Genomic DNA, 15,251 nt, shown 5'->3' with positions numbered 1-15,251 from the left:
AAGTTGCCCAGGGTGGCCTTGAACTTGTGCTGCTCCTACCTCAGCTGTCTGAGTAGCTGGGTTTACAGATGTGTATCCCCAAAAGAGGATGGCCGTTTCCCCGTCTTGAGTGAGGGCCTCATAACATCTGCCCTGGGAGGTTGTAAGAAGCAAGCAGTGTCCCATTAACCGAGAGTAAAATGAAGTCATTTGTGTGGACGCCTCTGGCCTGGAGGCGCCTCCATGGTTGCTGGCTTCTCTGCTCTCTTCCGCTCTTCTTTTCTTCTATTCTCCCCTTGCTCCTTCCCTCTTCGTCTCCTCTCAGAGCTGTGTGGAGTGGAGCAGTTTTGAGGCCAGATTCTATTTACTTTATTTATAGCAGGCTTCAAATAGACGGCCTCCTAAATTAAAGCACAGTGTCGGTGAGCTGGGCCATAAATAATTGATGTGGGCTTGAAAACAAGCGTGGTAAAAAGGAGTCGGTTTTAATTTCAGCTAATCCACCAACTTCATTACCGAATGTGACCGTCAGCCGGTAACTTGAAGCCAGGTCTGAAACTTAAGTGAGAAAACAAAACAGAACGGAACCAAGCTAAGAAGCAGACTGTAGCAGCTCGCGTCCGCAAAACAAAGACGGTTATAGGAAAATGTACAGCTTAAACTCTCTCAGTTCGTGCCCTTACTTTACTCATGGAGAACAGCTTGAGTTTAATTGGCTCTTAAGTGGTGCTACACAAGAAGGAAACGCTTTGCAAGCGTCAGGAGGGTGAAGTTATTTATAGAATATTTATTTATAATAAATTATTGTGGCTTAATCTTGAAGCTCAGCATTTCCTGTTTATAGACATTGACATTTCTATTGGCTTCTGCAGGTTAAATTTAAAGTAGTCCTCTGCATGCTGTTTTGCTTAGCTTTATATTTTTCTTCTAAACTAATGACTTGAAATTGTGGTGAGTACAATGTGGTTTTCTGCTCCAAGTCTGAGCTTCATAATTCCTGACTTGTTTTTATTCCAGGAAGCTAGCAAGCACTTTAGGGTCATTAAATCAGGAGTGTTGATGGAAGAAGAGTTCTGTGCAAAGCATAGTTGAGGAGACTTCTTAGGCGACCAGAGGCCATTTGATAACATTTGAAAGAAACCGATCCAGGGCTATCAGCTTTGCCTCTTTCCTTGAAGTCACAGATACAGTGTGCCTTCTTCCTGGAGCTGCTTTTAAGTGTGAAAGCTGTTTTGTTTCCTCTGTCTGCCTTACTTGCCTGCTTAGGAAGCCTGAAGTTCCAAACTTTTAAAAAATTAAATAATAATTGCTTAAAATTGAAGCTGTCAGTCAAGCCCGGAGCGAAGCCATTTCTGTGTCTATCGTGGTGATGTTTGTCCAGTACGGAAAGAGACGGTCCTCCCGGGGATGAGGGAACCAAAACCAAGGCCCAGAGGGTCTCAGGACTGCTGAGGGAGCTGGTTTTTGAAATCAGTTTGACTCAAATAAATGTATGTTGCCTGCGTTTTTAATTTGACAGAGTTTACTTTAAAACTGCACATAATAAGACTGAGGTCAAGAAAACAAAACAAAGAAATACTAGGAAGTAACGAAACGGGCTTTTTAAAAAATTGTGAAACGTATCAGAATGCAGAGAGATGCACAAAACATGTAAGTATGGAATACAAAGGTACATTAAAATGGACATCTCACCCTGTCATCAGCTAAAGACTTAATATCACCAGACACAGTCAAGCGGAAGAGGGGGGGTTGCCCTGCTTCTCCCAGACTTAACCTTATTCTGATTTTCGCTAGCCGTTCTCTTGCATTTTTTAATGTATCAGTTTATTTTATGTGTATTTATTCCCCAGATTTATTCTTAGTTTGAGACAGGGTCTTACCAAGTTGCCCGGGTGAGACTCACATTTGTAATCCTCCTGCCTCAGCCTCCCTCAGTGCTGGGATAACAGGCGAGCACCACTGTGTCTGGCTTTCACAGTAGAACGTTACTATCGCTGGCCTCCTGCTCAGTGCAGGAAGGATGGTGTGTGTTGCATGTGTGTGTCGAAGCTGGGACGATGGTTAGCCCAGGTGGACAGTCTCTTCTCTGCGGTAGGATCTCTGGCTCCCAGCCTTTAACATGACTAGATAGATGCTCTCCCGAGATTTGCTGATCTGTCTTCTTCAGTAGTCAGCACACTCTGATTTCTTCCTTGACGTGGGACTGTGCTCTGATGTCCAGGTTGAACTTCAGCTCCTGCCTCAGCCCGAATAGCTGGCACTGCAGGTGCGCACCACCACGCCCGGGTTTCCCTTCCAGTCTTGCTGAGTCGAGAGTCTAAAGTGGGTCTGAGGAGTTAAGTTTGTTTTGTTCTGATTCCTGATGGGATTGAAATGACTTTGGCTGTTTGTAGTACATCTTGGTGAAGGTTTGTTTCATTGTTCTGTTAAATGTCTTTTGACACCCCGTTGACATTTGTAATCGAGTTGCCTATTTTAGCAATATGGTCCATGGTCTAGATCGGCGGTACCCATGGAGCTTTTGGTGCGGATGCAAGCGCTCGGTATCGGTGACGTCCGGTAGAGTGGCTGTGGCCTCTGGTGACTCCTGCTTGCCTGAAATGTGTCTAAAGTAATTAAATCTTGTTTTACTTGATTTTAATGAAAAGAGCCACATGTGGCTGGAGGTGACCCTATGACATTGTCTTGTAGATTCATGTTTTATAAATGTGCTCTCCCAGATGTGGACCCCTTTCCCTTTATGCTAGTTTCGCAGAATTGAAGTTTTAATTGGAGGAAAGTGCCGAAAACCTTTTGATTTCTGCTTTTAGCAGAAATCTGCTCAGGAAATTCATTTCTACTCAAAGATACAAAGATATCCTTTCATTTGTCTCCTAAAACTTAATGTTCTCACTGAAGACCAGGAGTGGATTTTGGTGTCAGATGTGAAGCAGTGCTTCTGTTTCACGTCTTTTCTGTACAGTTCCCAAATGTTCTGCCACCATCTGCTGCACGACCCACCTTTCCTCGTTTGTCCATGTTCTCCATCCCTAGCCCAGTTCCACATCTGCCAAGTCTGGCTCGGTTCCCCTGGTCCCTGTATCTTGTGCCCGCGCCACACGATCTTCTGACTGCTCGCACAGGGCAGGTTTCCGCGTCTGGCTGGGTGACGATGCTGCCCCTCCGTGTACAGTGCGGCATTACCCGTGCCAGCCAAGCCCGAGCTGTTTTGCTGTCCCTGTGTCCTGTAAGGTCCCCGCAGCGGAAGCCCAGTTTGTCCAACTTGTGCCACCTTCTCAGGATGAAAGCAGGGCTCGTCCCTGGCTGTGCCCCAGATTCCCTCATTCCTCTCGCTTTGCTCAAGGACGCAGTGTCCCTCGCTGTGATTCCTTCCCCCATGGCCCCCGTCCTCTTAGTTTTGGAAGAATCATAACTTGCTTGTGGGCTGTGCTCCAGGAGCTCGAAAGAGGTTCTATATTCAAACAGATTATTAACCCAGGTGCTCACAGTCTTCAGGTAAAATGGAGCCACTCTTTAAGCGTGGGTGGTTGATTTTGTTGTTGTTGGGGTTTTCTTAATTTTTTTTGTATATTTTATTCTTTCTCGAATACTGACAGGACTCATCCATCGTTACTGTTCCGGGCTCAGGAGAACTACAGCCTCACACGTTCCGGTCCTCCCCCTTAATGATCAAGTCTGAGCGCCGAGTCTTCCTTGTGTGTCCTGTGTGACTCGGCAGGAAGCCTCATGTGTTGCTGGTGTCTCTGGTTAACAAAACAAAGTCATTAACACCAATAAAACACGTTTTGTGATTCTTCACTTTCACCGCATGACTCCCCATGGTATTCTCTCTCCTTTCTTTTACCCATTCTTTCTTTTAGATGAGCTCTCAGAGTTTGGGTCTAAATTGCCTAACAATGACGTATTTTAAAGCTTTGATTCACCATATGTCGTCTAGATGCCAAAAAAGTGATGGCGACAACCTCAGAAAAATAAAAACCCCGTGCACACATTCCTGTTGGGAACACTGGGAGAAATTAAGCTGTCTGTTTGCCAGGGCATTAAATGAAATTGAATCTGAGTCAAGAGAAATTTTCAAGCAAGCCGAGGAGGCAACAAAACCTGTCCCCTAAAACACAAACAAAAGGAGACAGAGTTTGTTGGGGTGCTGGACAGGCTCACCAAAGGCGTCAAAGCCACCTTAGACTCTGGCATTCACTCTCGACGCAAGGAGGGCGGAGGGGAGGGGACGTAAAAAGAATCCAGATGTGCTGTGGCCGAGCACCCACCCCCACGAGGAGTGAGTCGGCATGCACCGCACATGTGGGCTCATAAAACACAGGAGGAAAAGCAAAGGCTGCTCCCCTGCTGGCCCCCCCAGGCAGAGCACCCCAGCGTCCCTGCACACCCTGCGGAGAGGAGAGGAGGAGAACAGCGAAGCTGGCCTTGGCTTCAGAGAGCCCTTCTGGGCCCTTTTTCTCCTTTGCAGGTGAGGTTCCCACCAGCCAAGGAGGGGAGCTGAGTGCTGAGGGCTAAGGCTGGGCCCAGGTCCACCAGATCCCAGGCCCAGGTCCCCCAGACGCTAGGCCCAGGCTCTTTGCGCTATTTCAGGAGCACGCATCAGGGCCCCTTACGTGTGAGTCACACGCACTCTGACACATTGACGCGGAAAGAGAGGGCCCTGGAAATTCCAGCAGGCTGCCAGTGAGCAGCACAGGCTCCGTGCGGGCGGTGTGCGTGGGCACGCTTGTGGACCTGTTTGTTCCCGTGTGTACACGCTTACCTTTCCTTAAGAGGTCCCCTCCCTGGCGTTAAACAGAACGCTGTCTCTGAATTCGCCACCTGTGCCGGTCCTCTGTTAATGTCTTTCTGTCTACTTGGGTCTTGATCCTTTTCATCATAGCCTAGTCGTGAACAACAGCGGCAGCTGTTCCATAGCGGGGTTAAGCGTCACAGATCCCGCATGGGAAGTGGTGGTGCCAGCGTTTGAATTCAGACAGTGTGACTCTGGACATCCGCCTGCCTGTCCTTCCTGCGTGAATCCCAGGGGCAGCAGTGCTGCCCATGGGAAGTGGATGTGGTGGCCGCGCGTGAGAGTGGTATAAGAGTCAGGTGGGACTGACTGACGAGGCCTAGTGAGTTTTATAAAGCCTGGTGTATCTGAAGTGTTGTTGGGGCATCTACCTAATAAAATAGGTATCTACAAAGGTTTGCTTTGCCTTTTTCTCAAGTTCTCTAGTGATTGTTTGATAATTGACTCAAATAAGTGCAAATATATTTTCATAAGTAACATTTCAGAAACTTTGGAGGACTTCAGAATTCCTTTGAAACAGACAAATGTGCTGTGGGAACCGTTTAATTTGCGCCCTGGCATTTGTTCCAGGGTTTTCCTGGCAGTCCTCCCCTCCAGACCGTCCAGATACAAGACTGGTGTTTTCTTCCTTAGACATTTGATAGAGCTCACCAGAGAAACATCTGGGTCTGGGGTTTTCTTTGGACAGGGGTTTTTGGTCACCTGTGAAAATGAATTTACACTGGTGGGGTTTTGCTTTTATGGGGGTGGTAGCTTTTTGTTTGCTTATTTATTTTAAACATTTTTTCATTTCATCATGTGTCGATTTTGGTGTGTTCATTTTTTACCCCAAGAAGTGTGTCCCTTTTGTTTAAGTTGTCACATTTGTTGGCATCCATACGTTTATAATATTCTTACTATCTTTTTAGTAGGAGAAGAACAACAGCACCAATCAGTCAAATCAATAAATCAGTAAAATGAAATGCTGGCCTGTTAACTGGCAGGAGCGGTAAAGTGCATCAACTTTATGCTATCCAGAGCGTGAGACGGAGAGAGGAAAGCAGAACACGTACTAGTGGCCACTCGTTCTTCAGAAAGTGGGATTGGCTTCCTCAGTTTTCTCTTGTGTGTGTTCTGTTTCAGGGACTTGTGATCTTTATTATTTTCCTTTAGATCAGCTTTGTTTTCTACTCTGTAAGATGGAGCCTTAGGTCACTAAGTCTGTCCCTTCTTGCAAATGGGAGCATTTAAAGCTATACTCAGTAAATAACATTTAAAGCTATTAATGTTCCTGCAGGCACTAGTTTAGTTACTTCGTTACATCCTACCCTGTTTGATGTATTTTTATTCTCATTTACTTTTTTTCTTTTTGGTCTTTTTGAGACAGGGTCTCACTTTGCAGTTCAGGCTGGTCTTGAACTCACTTTGTAGCCCAGGCTGGCCTCAAACTCAAAACGATCCTCCTACCTCAGCCTCCCAAGTGCTGGGATCACAGGCATGCATCACCACGCCCAGTTTCATTTACTTTTTTTTGGAGACAGGGTCTTATTATGTAGCCCAGGTTGGCCTCAAACTCACATCCATCCTCCTGCCTCAGCCTCCCAAGTGCTGGGATCTCATTCACTTCTAAATCTTTCTAATTTCCCTTGTAATCTCTTCTTTGACTCAGAGATTATTTTGGAGTGTGTTCATTCCAAACATTTGGAATCTGTTCAACTATTGATTTCTAGCTTAATTCTCTTGTGCTCAGAGAGTATAATTTGCTTGACTTTGGTCTTTTTTATTTATTGAGGCTAGGGTTTCACATGATGATCTTGGTTGTTGGTGTGTTTAAATAACTTGTTTGTGCGGCTTTTTATATTGTTTCTAATTCTGTTTTTTACTGAATATGCCAAAGTCTTCATTGGTGATTGTGACTTGCATGCTTTTGCCTTTGTCATAATTTTGCCTGGCATGACTTACTGCTTCTGTGCTGGGCACACACACATTAAAGCCTGTCGCGTCTTCCCAGGGGCTTGTAGACTGTGGTGTTATGAGATGAGATTATCTTGTAATCATGCTGGGACCTTGAAGTGTTTACCTGGTGATACTGTAGCAACTGCAGCCTGCCTATACTCACTGAGTGGCACCTTCGCACAAGTATTTACTTTTGACATCTCAAAAATGCATTCCTTAGTGGGTGTGGTACACGCCTGTAATCCCAGCGCCCAGGAGGCTAGGGCAGGAGGATTGTCGTGAACTGAGGCCAGCCTGGGCTACATAGTGAGACCCTGTATCAAAAAGACCAAACATATCTTACAAGCAGCATATGTATGGTGAGGCTTTCTTGAAAAATCTAGTCTGAAAATATTTGCCTTTTAATTGTTGGTGGGGAATACTTAATCGATTAACATGTAGTTTATGGTTGATATTGTTGGATTTGAGTCAACCAAATTTTATTTCCATTTTCCATCTGCTTTTATCCCTTAGTTCCTCCATCCCTAACTGGTTTTTGGTTTGGTTTGGTTTTTATCATACTAGGAATTGAACCCAGGGCCTTGCATATGCTAGGCAAACACTCTGCCCGAGCTGCATCCCCAGCCCTGGATCTTTTAAGTTGAAAAAATTTATGTTAATACAGTTTTGCCTTTAAGCCACAATATTTGCATATTTTGAAATATATTTCCTAAAAATTACAGTGCATATTCCTAATCCATTAGAGTGTAGTTGGAGTTACTCTTCTGCCACTGTCTTATTAAATCTACCACTGGCGCAGGCCCAACCCCCACACGGTCCTGGACACTAGACTGCTCATGCCGCATGGTCTGTTCGTCATCATTGAGGGCTCCAGGAGGTCATCACCACTGCCCTAGAACATCCCATCTGTTCAATCTGCGCGCGTTACAAACTGCATACAGTGGTGTTAGAGCCTGTGCCGTAGATGGCCATACTTACAGAAGGTAGGAGAAAAATTATTGTAGGTTCTTGCACACTCACCAGGCATGGTGTCCTTCCTTTCTTTCTGAAGGTAGCACTTTGGGATGAGCCCAGAATTCTTCCTTTAATATTTCTTTGTAGCGTGATACCCAGTGAGGACTTATCTTGCTATCTCAGAATTCTGTGCGCTCAGAAAATGTCGCTATTCATGTTTTCTCTTAAAAAAAAAAAACTTTTTTCTTTGTAACCAAGACTCTGCCTAGACAGAACAAGCTTCATGTTTATTCTACATGTTATTTTTTGAGCTTTCTTAATTTGTACATTGCCTTATATCAGATGTAGGGCTTACCCTTCAGGTGTCTTTCGACATCATTCTCTGTTCCTTCCTGACCACCGATTGCATTTAGGTTAGATATTTTGATACTTACAAGACGTTCCCAAGACAGTGCCACTTCCTGTTTCTTGTTTTCTCTCTCTCTCTCTTTTTTTTTTTTCTGATTGTCAGGTTAACTTTTGCTGATCAATCTTTACATGTCCTCCTCATAATCTCTGTTCTGCTGTTAATGTCTTCAGATACGTACTTTTCAGCCGTGAGGTTTCCGTTTGTTTTTTAATATATTCCTCTGCTATTTTTCTCTTTTCATGCATTGCAAGCATAGTTTCCTTGCTATCCTTGAATGTAGTTATAATAGCTGCTTTAGAACCCTGCCTGCTGATTCCAGTGTCTAAAAATATTTTGGCATTTATCTGTGTTGATTTATTTTGCTCAAGAATTGATGATACTTTGCTTTGATATGCCAGAAAGTTTGGGCTGTATCTTGCTATTTTGAAAAGCTTTTAGATTTTGTTATATTCATTTCAGGAATATTTTTCTTTGTTTTAACTTTTTTTATTTATTTAGGTTTTTTTGAAATGGTCTCACTATGTAGTTCAGGATGGCTTTGAACTCACTGTGTAGCCCAGGCCTGCCTTGAACTCATGGTGATTCTCCTGCCTCAGCCTCCTACAGGCATGCAACACCCTGCCCAGCTATTTCTTTGTTTTAGCAAGCAGTTAACTTGGTTGATCTCCAAATTGCTAACCACTGGTACATAATACAAAAGAAGCTTATGCTTTTCTAAGAAAATGATATTTAGCAAATGTTACCACTCCAGATTGCTCTTTTACCCAAGTATAACCTCAGGGCTTGTCATAAAGGCGGGGTAGAAGCAGTGAAGTAGGTGCCACCCACAAGCGGGGTGTAGATATAGACTTTGCTCAAAGTTAGTCCCTTGTTACTCGGAGGTGCCGTGGCGGGGAGCAGCTCAGGTGTAGCCTGATGCCAGGCGGCCTCTTCTCTCTTAGACTTGAGGGTCAGCCTTCGGCGCCTCGTGTGTTAAGGTGTAAACAGTCCTTCGCCGCTAGTGTCATGTTTCAGAGCTGTAGCGTCTCGGAGACTTGACACTTCCTCCTGTTGGGGTGGATTTGGGCTGGAGAACTGGAGACCCTTGTCTCTTGAGATGGAAAGCGTGAGGTCCGGGGAAGGCTCAGTCGTTTACTGTTTGGTTTTTGACAGAGTATCCAACCTGCAGTGTCCGCGTCAGTGTGTTTATAAGACAGAGAAAATAACCGATCTCGCAGAGTAGTTCAGAAGACCACGCAGGTGGCAGAGAGTGGACGTTCAGTATTTCGTCTCCAGAATACAAAAGGGCGATTGTGCCTTCAGCGGGTCACAGGGAAGAGGAGATGGCCTGTTCTCGTTCTGTTGTGTGAATTCTCGTGGGGAGGGCCCAGAGGGAGGGGCTGGCAAACGTGGAAGGATAGTCTCCAAGAGAGAAAGATTAGAAGAGCCCAGGAAGGGGCTGGCGGAGCTTTCCCAGCTGCGGGACGGGAAGCCGGACGCGGGGTTTGTGTTTCTCTGCTTTCTGTCACGTCTGTGTTTCTGCCCCCGGGAAGTCTGCCCCGCGGGGAAGGTGGGTGCTGGGGACTGCGCTGGCCCCACAGGAAGGAGAGGGACAGACACGAGCGGGAGAGGTGCGCACATGCTGAGCTCTGGGCTCTCTCGCCTTCGCCTTCTGGCCCTGGTGCCCGGCGCTGGGCAGCGTTTGACAAATGTTGGTTGGAAATGGCTGGAAATGGCTTGCACCTCAGCATTCCTGTTTGCGGCTTCTGGACTCGTAGTGGGGCTGCGCTGCCAAGTAAGAGGCAGCCCGCGGGCTCCGGTTTGTTTACAGTTGCCTAGCGTGGTGTGCGCAGGGCTCAGGCTTGTCCGGACCCGAGGATCCCGGGGTGGGGTGGCCGGATTCCATTCTTCCTCCTTTCCCCAGCCTTGGCTCCGTGCGTCCCCCTGGGGGTTTGTTCAGACTGGCTCCTGGTTCAGTTCACGCCCTTTCCCCACATCCACTTTTGCCTCTGTTTTTTGTAAGCATTCACTAAATGTTTGTTGAATGAGTGAATGAAAGGCGCTCTATCTGTAAGAAAGCAAAGGAAAGCTTGCGGGGTACCGGAGCTGCCCAGCTGGGGAACTGGTAATGAACCAACCAGGGCGAGCAGACAGATGGCATTCGGTGGAGTCCAGCCCTGCGCGTTTGCCTGCTTAGTGCTGGGCTTCTTGATCGGCCATCGGCCTTGTCTGCTTTAGCTCTGACTTTCCTGGGCCGCCTGAGTGCAGAAAGTGGATGGTGACCTGTTGGGAAGAGAGACGGACTCTCAGGAAGAGCGATCGTTTTTATAGTGTTTGCAGTTTTCATTGATTTATTTGTACTGCCACAGATACATTTTTTATTTCACCCTCCTCGCGGCGTTGCGGGTGTTGTCTGTCTCGTTTTCCACATGCAGCAGCTCTGCCGCGGAGAAGCCAGGGTTATAAATGACTCAGGGCCCTGTAGGAGTGGAAAGTGTGGACAGGACTTGTGACGCTGGTCGTGTTTCCTTTGTCCCTGCCGTCCTGGTGGGGATCGTAATGAGCGTCATCTGTTGAACATAATTATTAAGTAAGCACTGCATTCCGTCTTTTCCCACTTACCCAGGTGCGTGGCCTGCTCCGCTGGCCCAAGCGATACCTGCAGTGAGGCCGGTTGGCCACGCGTTTGTGAATTCCTTTGCTATGTCCCTCTTTGCCTCCTCCCAGCTCCTCTGTTTTATCTCCTTCTATCACCAGGGCTCACGTATGTGTCTCCAGTCTACGTTGTGTGTCTTCCCCAACTGCACAGAAGCGCCACAGAGCCAGGGCTTTCATCCGTTGTGTTCTTCTCTGAGCCCCCATCAGTTAATGGCATCTCCCTGTAGTATATAGTAGGTGCTCAGCAAACACTTGCTGCTTGAATTAATCCTCAAAAACAACGCTGCAGAATTCGTAAAGAAATTTCCTTCCCTCAAGTAAGAGATCAGAGAACCCGATTTTAAGTTGAGGTGTATTTAGAGTCTGTGTCGCAGTGTGTTTTTCAAATGTTGCTCCCCAGGCCTGGGGTTGGTCCTCCAAATCACTGTTGAGGAACACAGGGGGCCGAGGCTGTGTCCTCTTCTTCTTCCAGAAGTTTACTTAACTCCTTTCAAATATTGGGGTTTAATATGGAGCTTTTAAAATGATCTGTTACTTAAGACAAAAGGAAATGTTTATGAACAGTTGCACTCCCTCCCCCTAAATCATGCAGAGTTGACTATTTGAATTTGCCTCTTCAATAGTGCAAAAATTTTGTGATTACTGGATATCCCTTAAAGTTTGGAAGACAAGAAAATATCAGATATTTTTATTGCAGAGTAGATGTGTGGTGTTACCTCTCCTGCAGACAAAAGTCTCTTCTGGAAAGTTTCTTCTGCTGGAGGCTAACTCTTGAGTAACGCAGGAGTGTAATGCAGTGACCGGGTCAGAATAATGAATTCGCTCTGCAGAGTTCATAGCTGCTGGGGTGGGTGGATGAGGCAGGCCGCGCTTCCTTTGAGGAGGCAGATGCTGAGCATAGCTCTGTAAGTGGTGGGCAGGTGGTGAGTTCTGGAAACATTTGTCAAGGACTTATCAACCGGAGACATTTGTTATACACGCAGTACTTCGGGGTGGTCCCCCCATGGACGGAGATGCCCCCGGTGGGACCTCTTTTCTTGATTAATTTCATGGGTGACAAGATGGTGGTCTGCATGGACTGTGGATCCATCTCCTGTGGCAGTGCTTCTGGTCATGTTCAACTTATACATGTTTTTCTAGAGTCCTAATAAATGGCAAATGGATACAAGGATTACATCAGTACGTTGGTGGCATGTTGGAAAAGATGACACTGGCCTGATAGCGTTCCTTTAATAAACACTACTTCGTACAAGTTACCTCATTAAATTTCTAACATGACCTTGTGATACAGATACAATTCCTCCCCTTATTTTAGAGTTGAAGAAGTTAAGGCTCAAAAAAAAATTAAGCAGTTTCCTCGTATCATACTTGAGTGAGGTGGTCAGGCCAGGATTTGAACCAGAGTGGCCCATGTCTGAAACCCACGCTCCTCGAGGTGTTCCAGGAAACCTCATACTGGTGGCTTTGCGTAAGTTTTCTCCGCTGCAGATTCCTTTGTGTTGTCAATTTTCTGAAGAAAGGTGCTTTATTCTCTCCTGAGAGTCTTACACATCAGCGGATGTAAGATAAATAACGTGTCCAAACACTGCAAGTACTGTGATGAAAACTTAGCCGATAAATGAGGAAGAGATGGAGTTTAAATGCTCGCTCTGCAGGCATGACACCACTGTGGTGGGCCTTCCCTACCGTTAGCCACAGCTCTTGTGCTCTCATAAATTACCAGGATGGACTGGGGCCTTCGGAGGAGGCCGATATGTTACTAATAGGTCATCCTGCAGGAACGTAAACAAGATGTAAAAATGAATGAGGTCCGTGAGGATTCTTTTGTCTTTCTTAACCATTCATCACGGTTCCATTATTAACACAAGCCTAAGATGGTTGGTTATATTTTCTGTCATTGTGGAATTTCTATTGCGCTGTTGGGGTTTCGTTTTTAAGTACCCCCTAGAGAAGAGCTCTTGGCTAATTGGGTGAATGAAATGCTGCAGCTGTCGGGCTGGTAGGTGGGATTAGAGTGTAACGCAGGAGCGTCCTGTCCATCGCACTCCACGAGTCGGAAGTGATCGGGCCTTCTGAGCGTGGCACTGCGGCTGGCAGAGCTCTCGTGAGCACAGTTTCCTCGGAGGCTCCCAGACCTTCCCCACAAGAAGTCGGCAGGAGTCCTGAGCACCTGGCATCCTAGGGAAGAAACGAGGTGGCCAGAAAAGTCCTGACACTACGCGTCTCCCCGCACAAGAAACGACAGTGTGGGATTGGAAGTATCTCGCTGCCTTGTTTGTGTTCTAAGAGAAATATACAAGAAGCCTATGTCCTGCATCCCTGTATGAATATCGGGAAGTCAAAGAGTATGCACATGCATACATGAAGCCTTAAATTCTGTTCTAAATATAGACCAGCCGAGTTCAGGGGGGCGTGCTGTACATTGTTAGCCAGCGTGTGTGTCTGGTGAGATTAGCTGAGATAATCCTGTCCACACACACTCGCACACACATCTCACTTGCTCATTTTACAGCAGATGCTCTCCTTGTTTACTTACACAGACTCTACCTCGTGCGTGTGTTTACACTCCTGACTTATTTGTACATTTGTCTGTAGACTTCCTTTTTGCGGAGCGTTTTGGGGGTTAGACCCAGGGCCTCCTGCAGGCTAAGCAACCCTCTCCCACTGAAGGTATATATGCCTCTGTCCCTCTGTGCTTACACCCACGCCACCTATAGAAAGTAGGTTCTTTATGCACCACAGTTTCTGCCCTACACCAGAAGTTAAGACTTGAAGATTCTGGCTATAGGTCACATTCTGTGTATGTAGCGGGGGGTGTTGTTGTTGCTGCTGCTGCTGCAGTTTTGGCAGAAACCTTAACTAGTCCACGCTCCTGTTCCCTTGATTGCCGTAGCGCATGTTCCTGCTGTTTGAAGGAAGCAGGAAACCAGTGCTGCTCCACAGCAGTGCATTTGGGGTACAGGCAGGCACAGCTGGGGGACCAGCTGCAGCCTGCAGGGAGGTGGGCGGGGAATTTCCGGCTGGGAGGTCCCCACGCCACCTGCCCGTCAGCAGAGGTCTGTAAGACATGGGTACATCAGTGCCTTCCTCCAGGAAGCAGGCCCTTACAGAAATACAGGCCTGACCTTTGTACTTGAAGCTTCATTTAACTAGGAGGGAACAGAATGAGACTAAGCCTCGTTTTGAAGGCCACAAAGACTTTGTCATGAAACACGAATATCCCACTAAAGACGGAAATGAGCCCATCTTACACCAATCCCAGCATCTCGTGGACGCAGAGCATTAGGAAACGCTGATGATGTCCCCGCCCTTCCCTCAGCCGCCACCCTGATTCCATCCCCCACGCAGAACTGCTCCTTCTAGAAAAATAAAACAACGGCAAGTCATGGGCTAGAAAAATAAAACAACGCTCTGGCGGAAGGCTCAGACAGAAACTCGGCTCAGGAGGAATCCTAAAGCCTGCTGAACGACTAGAGAACAAGGCCCCTCGGTGCCTAATATATTCTGTGGTGCAGGAGAAAATGCTTCGGTAACGATCTGAAGGAATTAATTGCTGCTAACATCAGGAGCCCCTGAGTTGGAGAAATGCTTTGAAACTCTGAACCCATGAAATAACATGTGGCGTGATAAAACTGGAAGGTTACCAAGAGCTACAGCTCTATTTTAATTTTAGAAGGCCGGGCAGGTAGGGATCTTGTTGAAATAGCTGTTCCGGGCATTCAGCTGGGTGTTGCGCAAGCAGCCTTTAGTCTTTTTATTTTTTTTCTCTGTGCTGCAGAAAACGCGCTGGTTCTTCTGCAGAGCCATTGGGGAGGGTCCCTGTCACGTGCTGTGCCAAGCCAGGCGTGAGCAGTGGGTCCTAGGACGCTTGAGGGGACAGTTCACAGATGCCCCTGCCGGCTGTGTCAGCAATCCGCCTTCTCGTCCGCTGGGGGACGAGGAGACCCTCCAGACCCCGCCTTGAGCAAGAGCGATACTAGATGCATCTGGCGAGGGAACACACAGGTGTTCAGAGAAGGGTGTAATCACATTGTTGCGGTTCAGGCAAGTGTCTCATTCCTCTGGTTTGCAGCCACACGGGAAGCATTGCTTTTTGAGCTGTTTCTTGCAGGCGCTGCATTCGCACCTCATCTAAGGGCTGTGTGGGAGTGGTGTAATTGTTGGCCTAAACAGCCTTCCCCTGAAACGGGGCCTAGTGGCACATGCCCATGATCCCAGCACTCTGGGAGGCTGAGGCAGGAGGATTGCAGGTTCTAGCCCAGCCTGGCTACTTGATGACTTAGAGAGAGCTTGTCCCAACGTAATAAAAGGGCTAGGAGTGTGCCTTCGTGAGAAGGTCCTGGGTTCCATCACCAGTATACCCAGACACACACACTTGCCCCCACATCAGCTGGTGCCTCTAATACGCCAATTTTTACCCTGGAATCAGCACCTAAGAGCTATGCAGCTGCGTTGTGAAGGCCCCCGCATCTCAGCAGCTGTTTTATAGCTGCTCAAGCACCCAGAAAGCAAAGCCTAGAAGGTTCCCTGTGTGGAGGGAAAGCC

At 47.0% G+C, this 15,251-nt stretch overlaps 1 protein-coding gene across 3 annotated transcripts in view; it reads left to right on the top strand.

Annotated features, from left to right (window-relative positions):
* The window catches only part of Cachd1 (cache domain containing 1), a 143,529-nt gene that overhangs the window by 37,630 nt on the left and 90,648 nt on the right, over positions 1-15,251 (top strand). Inside the window, exon 1 of one of the 3 annotated variants that reach the window (XM_013514451.1) lies at positions 9,529-9,551. The exons of the other annotated variants lie outside the window; for them this stretch is intronic. The gene's annotated coding sequence lies outside the window, so the exon portion shown is untranslated. Of the gene's footprint in view, positions 1-9,528; positions 9,552-15,251 lie in introns of those variants that run through there. 3 annotated transcript variants of the gene reach the window in all.

Source organism: Chinchilla lanigera, unplaced genomic scaffold, assembly GCF_000276665.1.
Source record: "Chinchilla lanigera isolate Chin_1 unplaced genomic scaffold, ChiLan1.0 scaffold00022, whole genome shotgun sequence".
NCBI lineage: Eukaryota > Metazoa > Chordata > Mammalia > Rodentia > Chinchillidae > Chinchilla > Chinchilla lanigera.
This window is presented reverse-complemented; position numbering and strand designations above follow the sequence as displayed.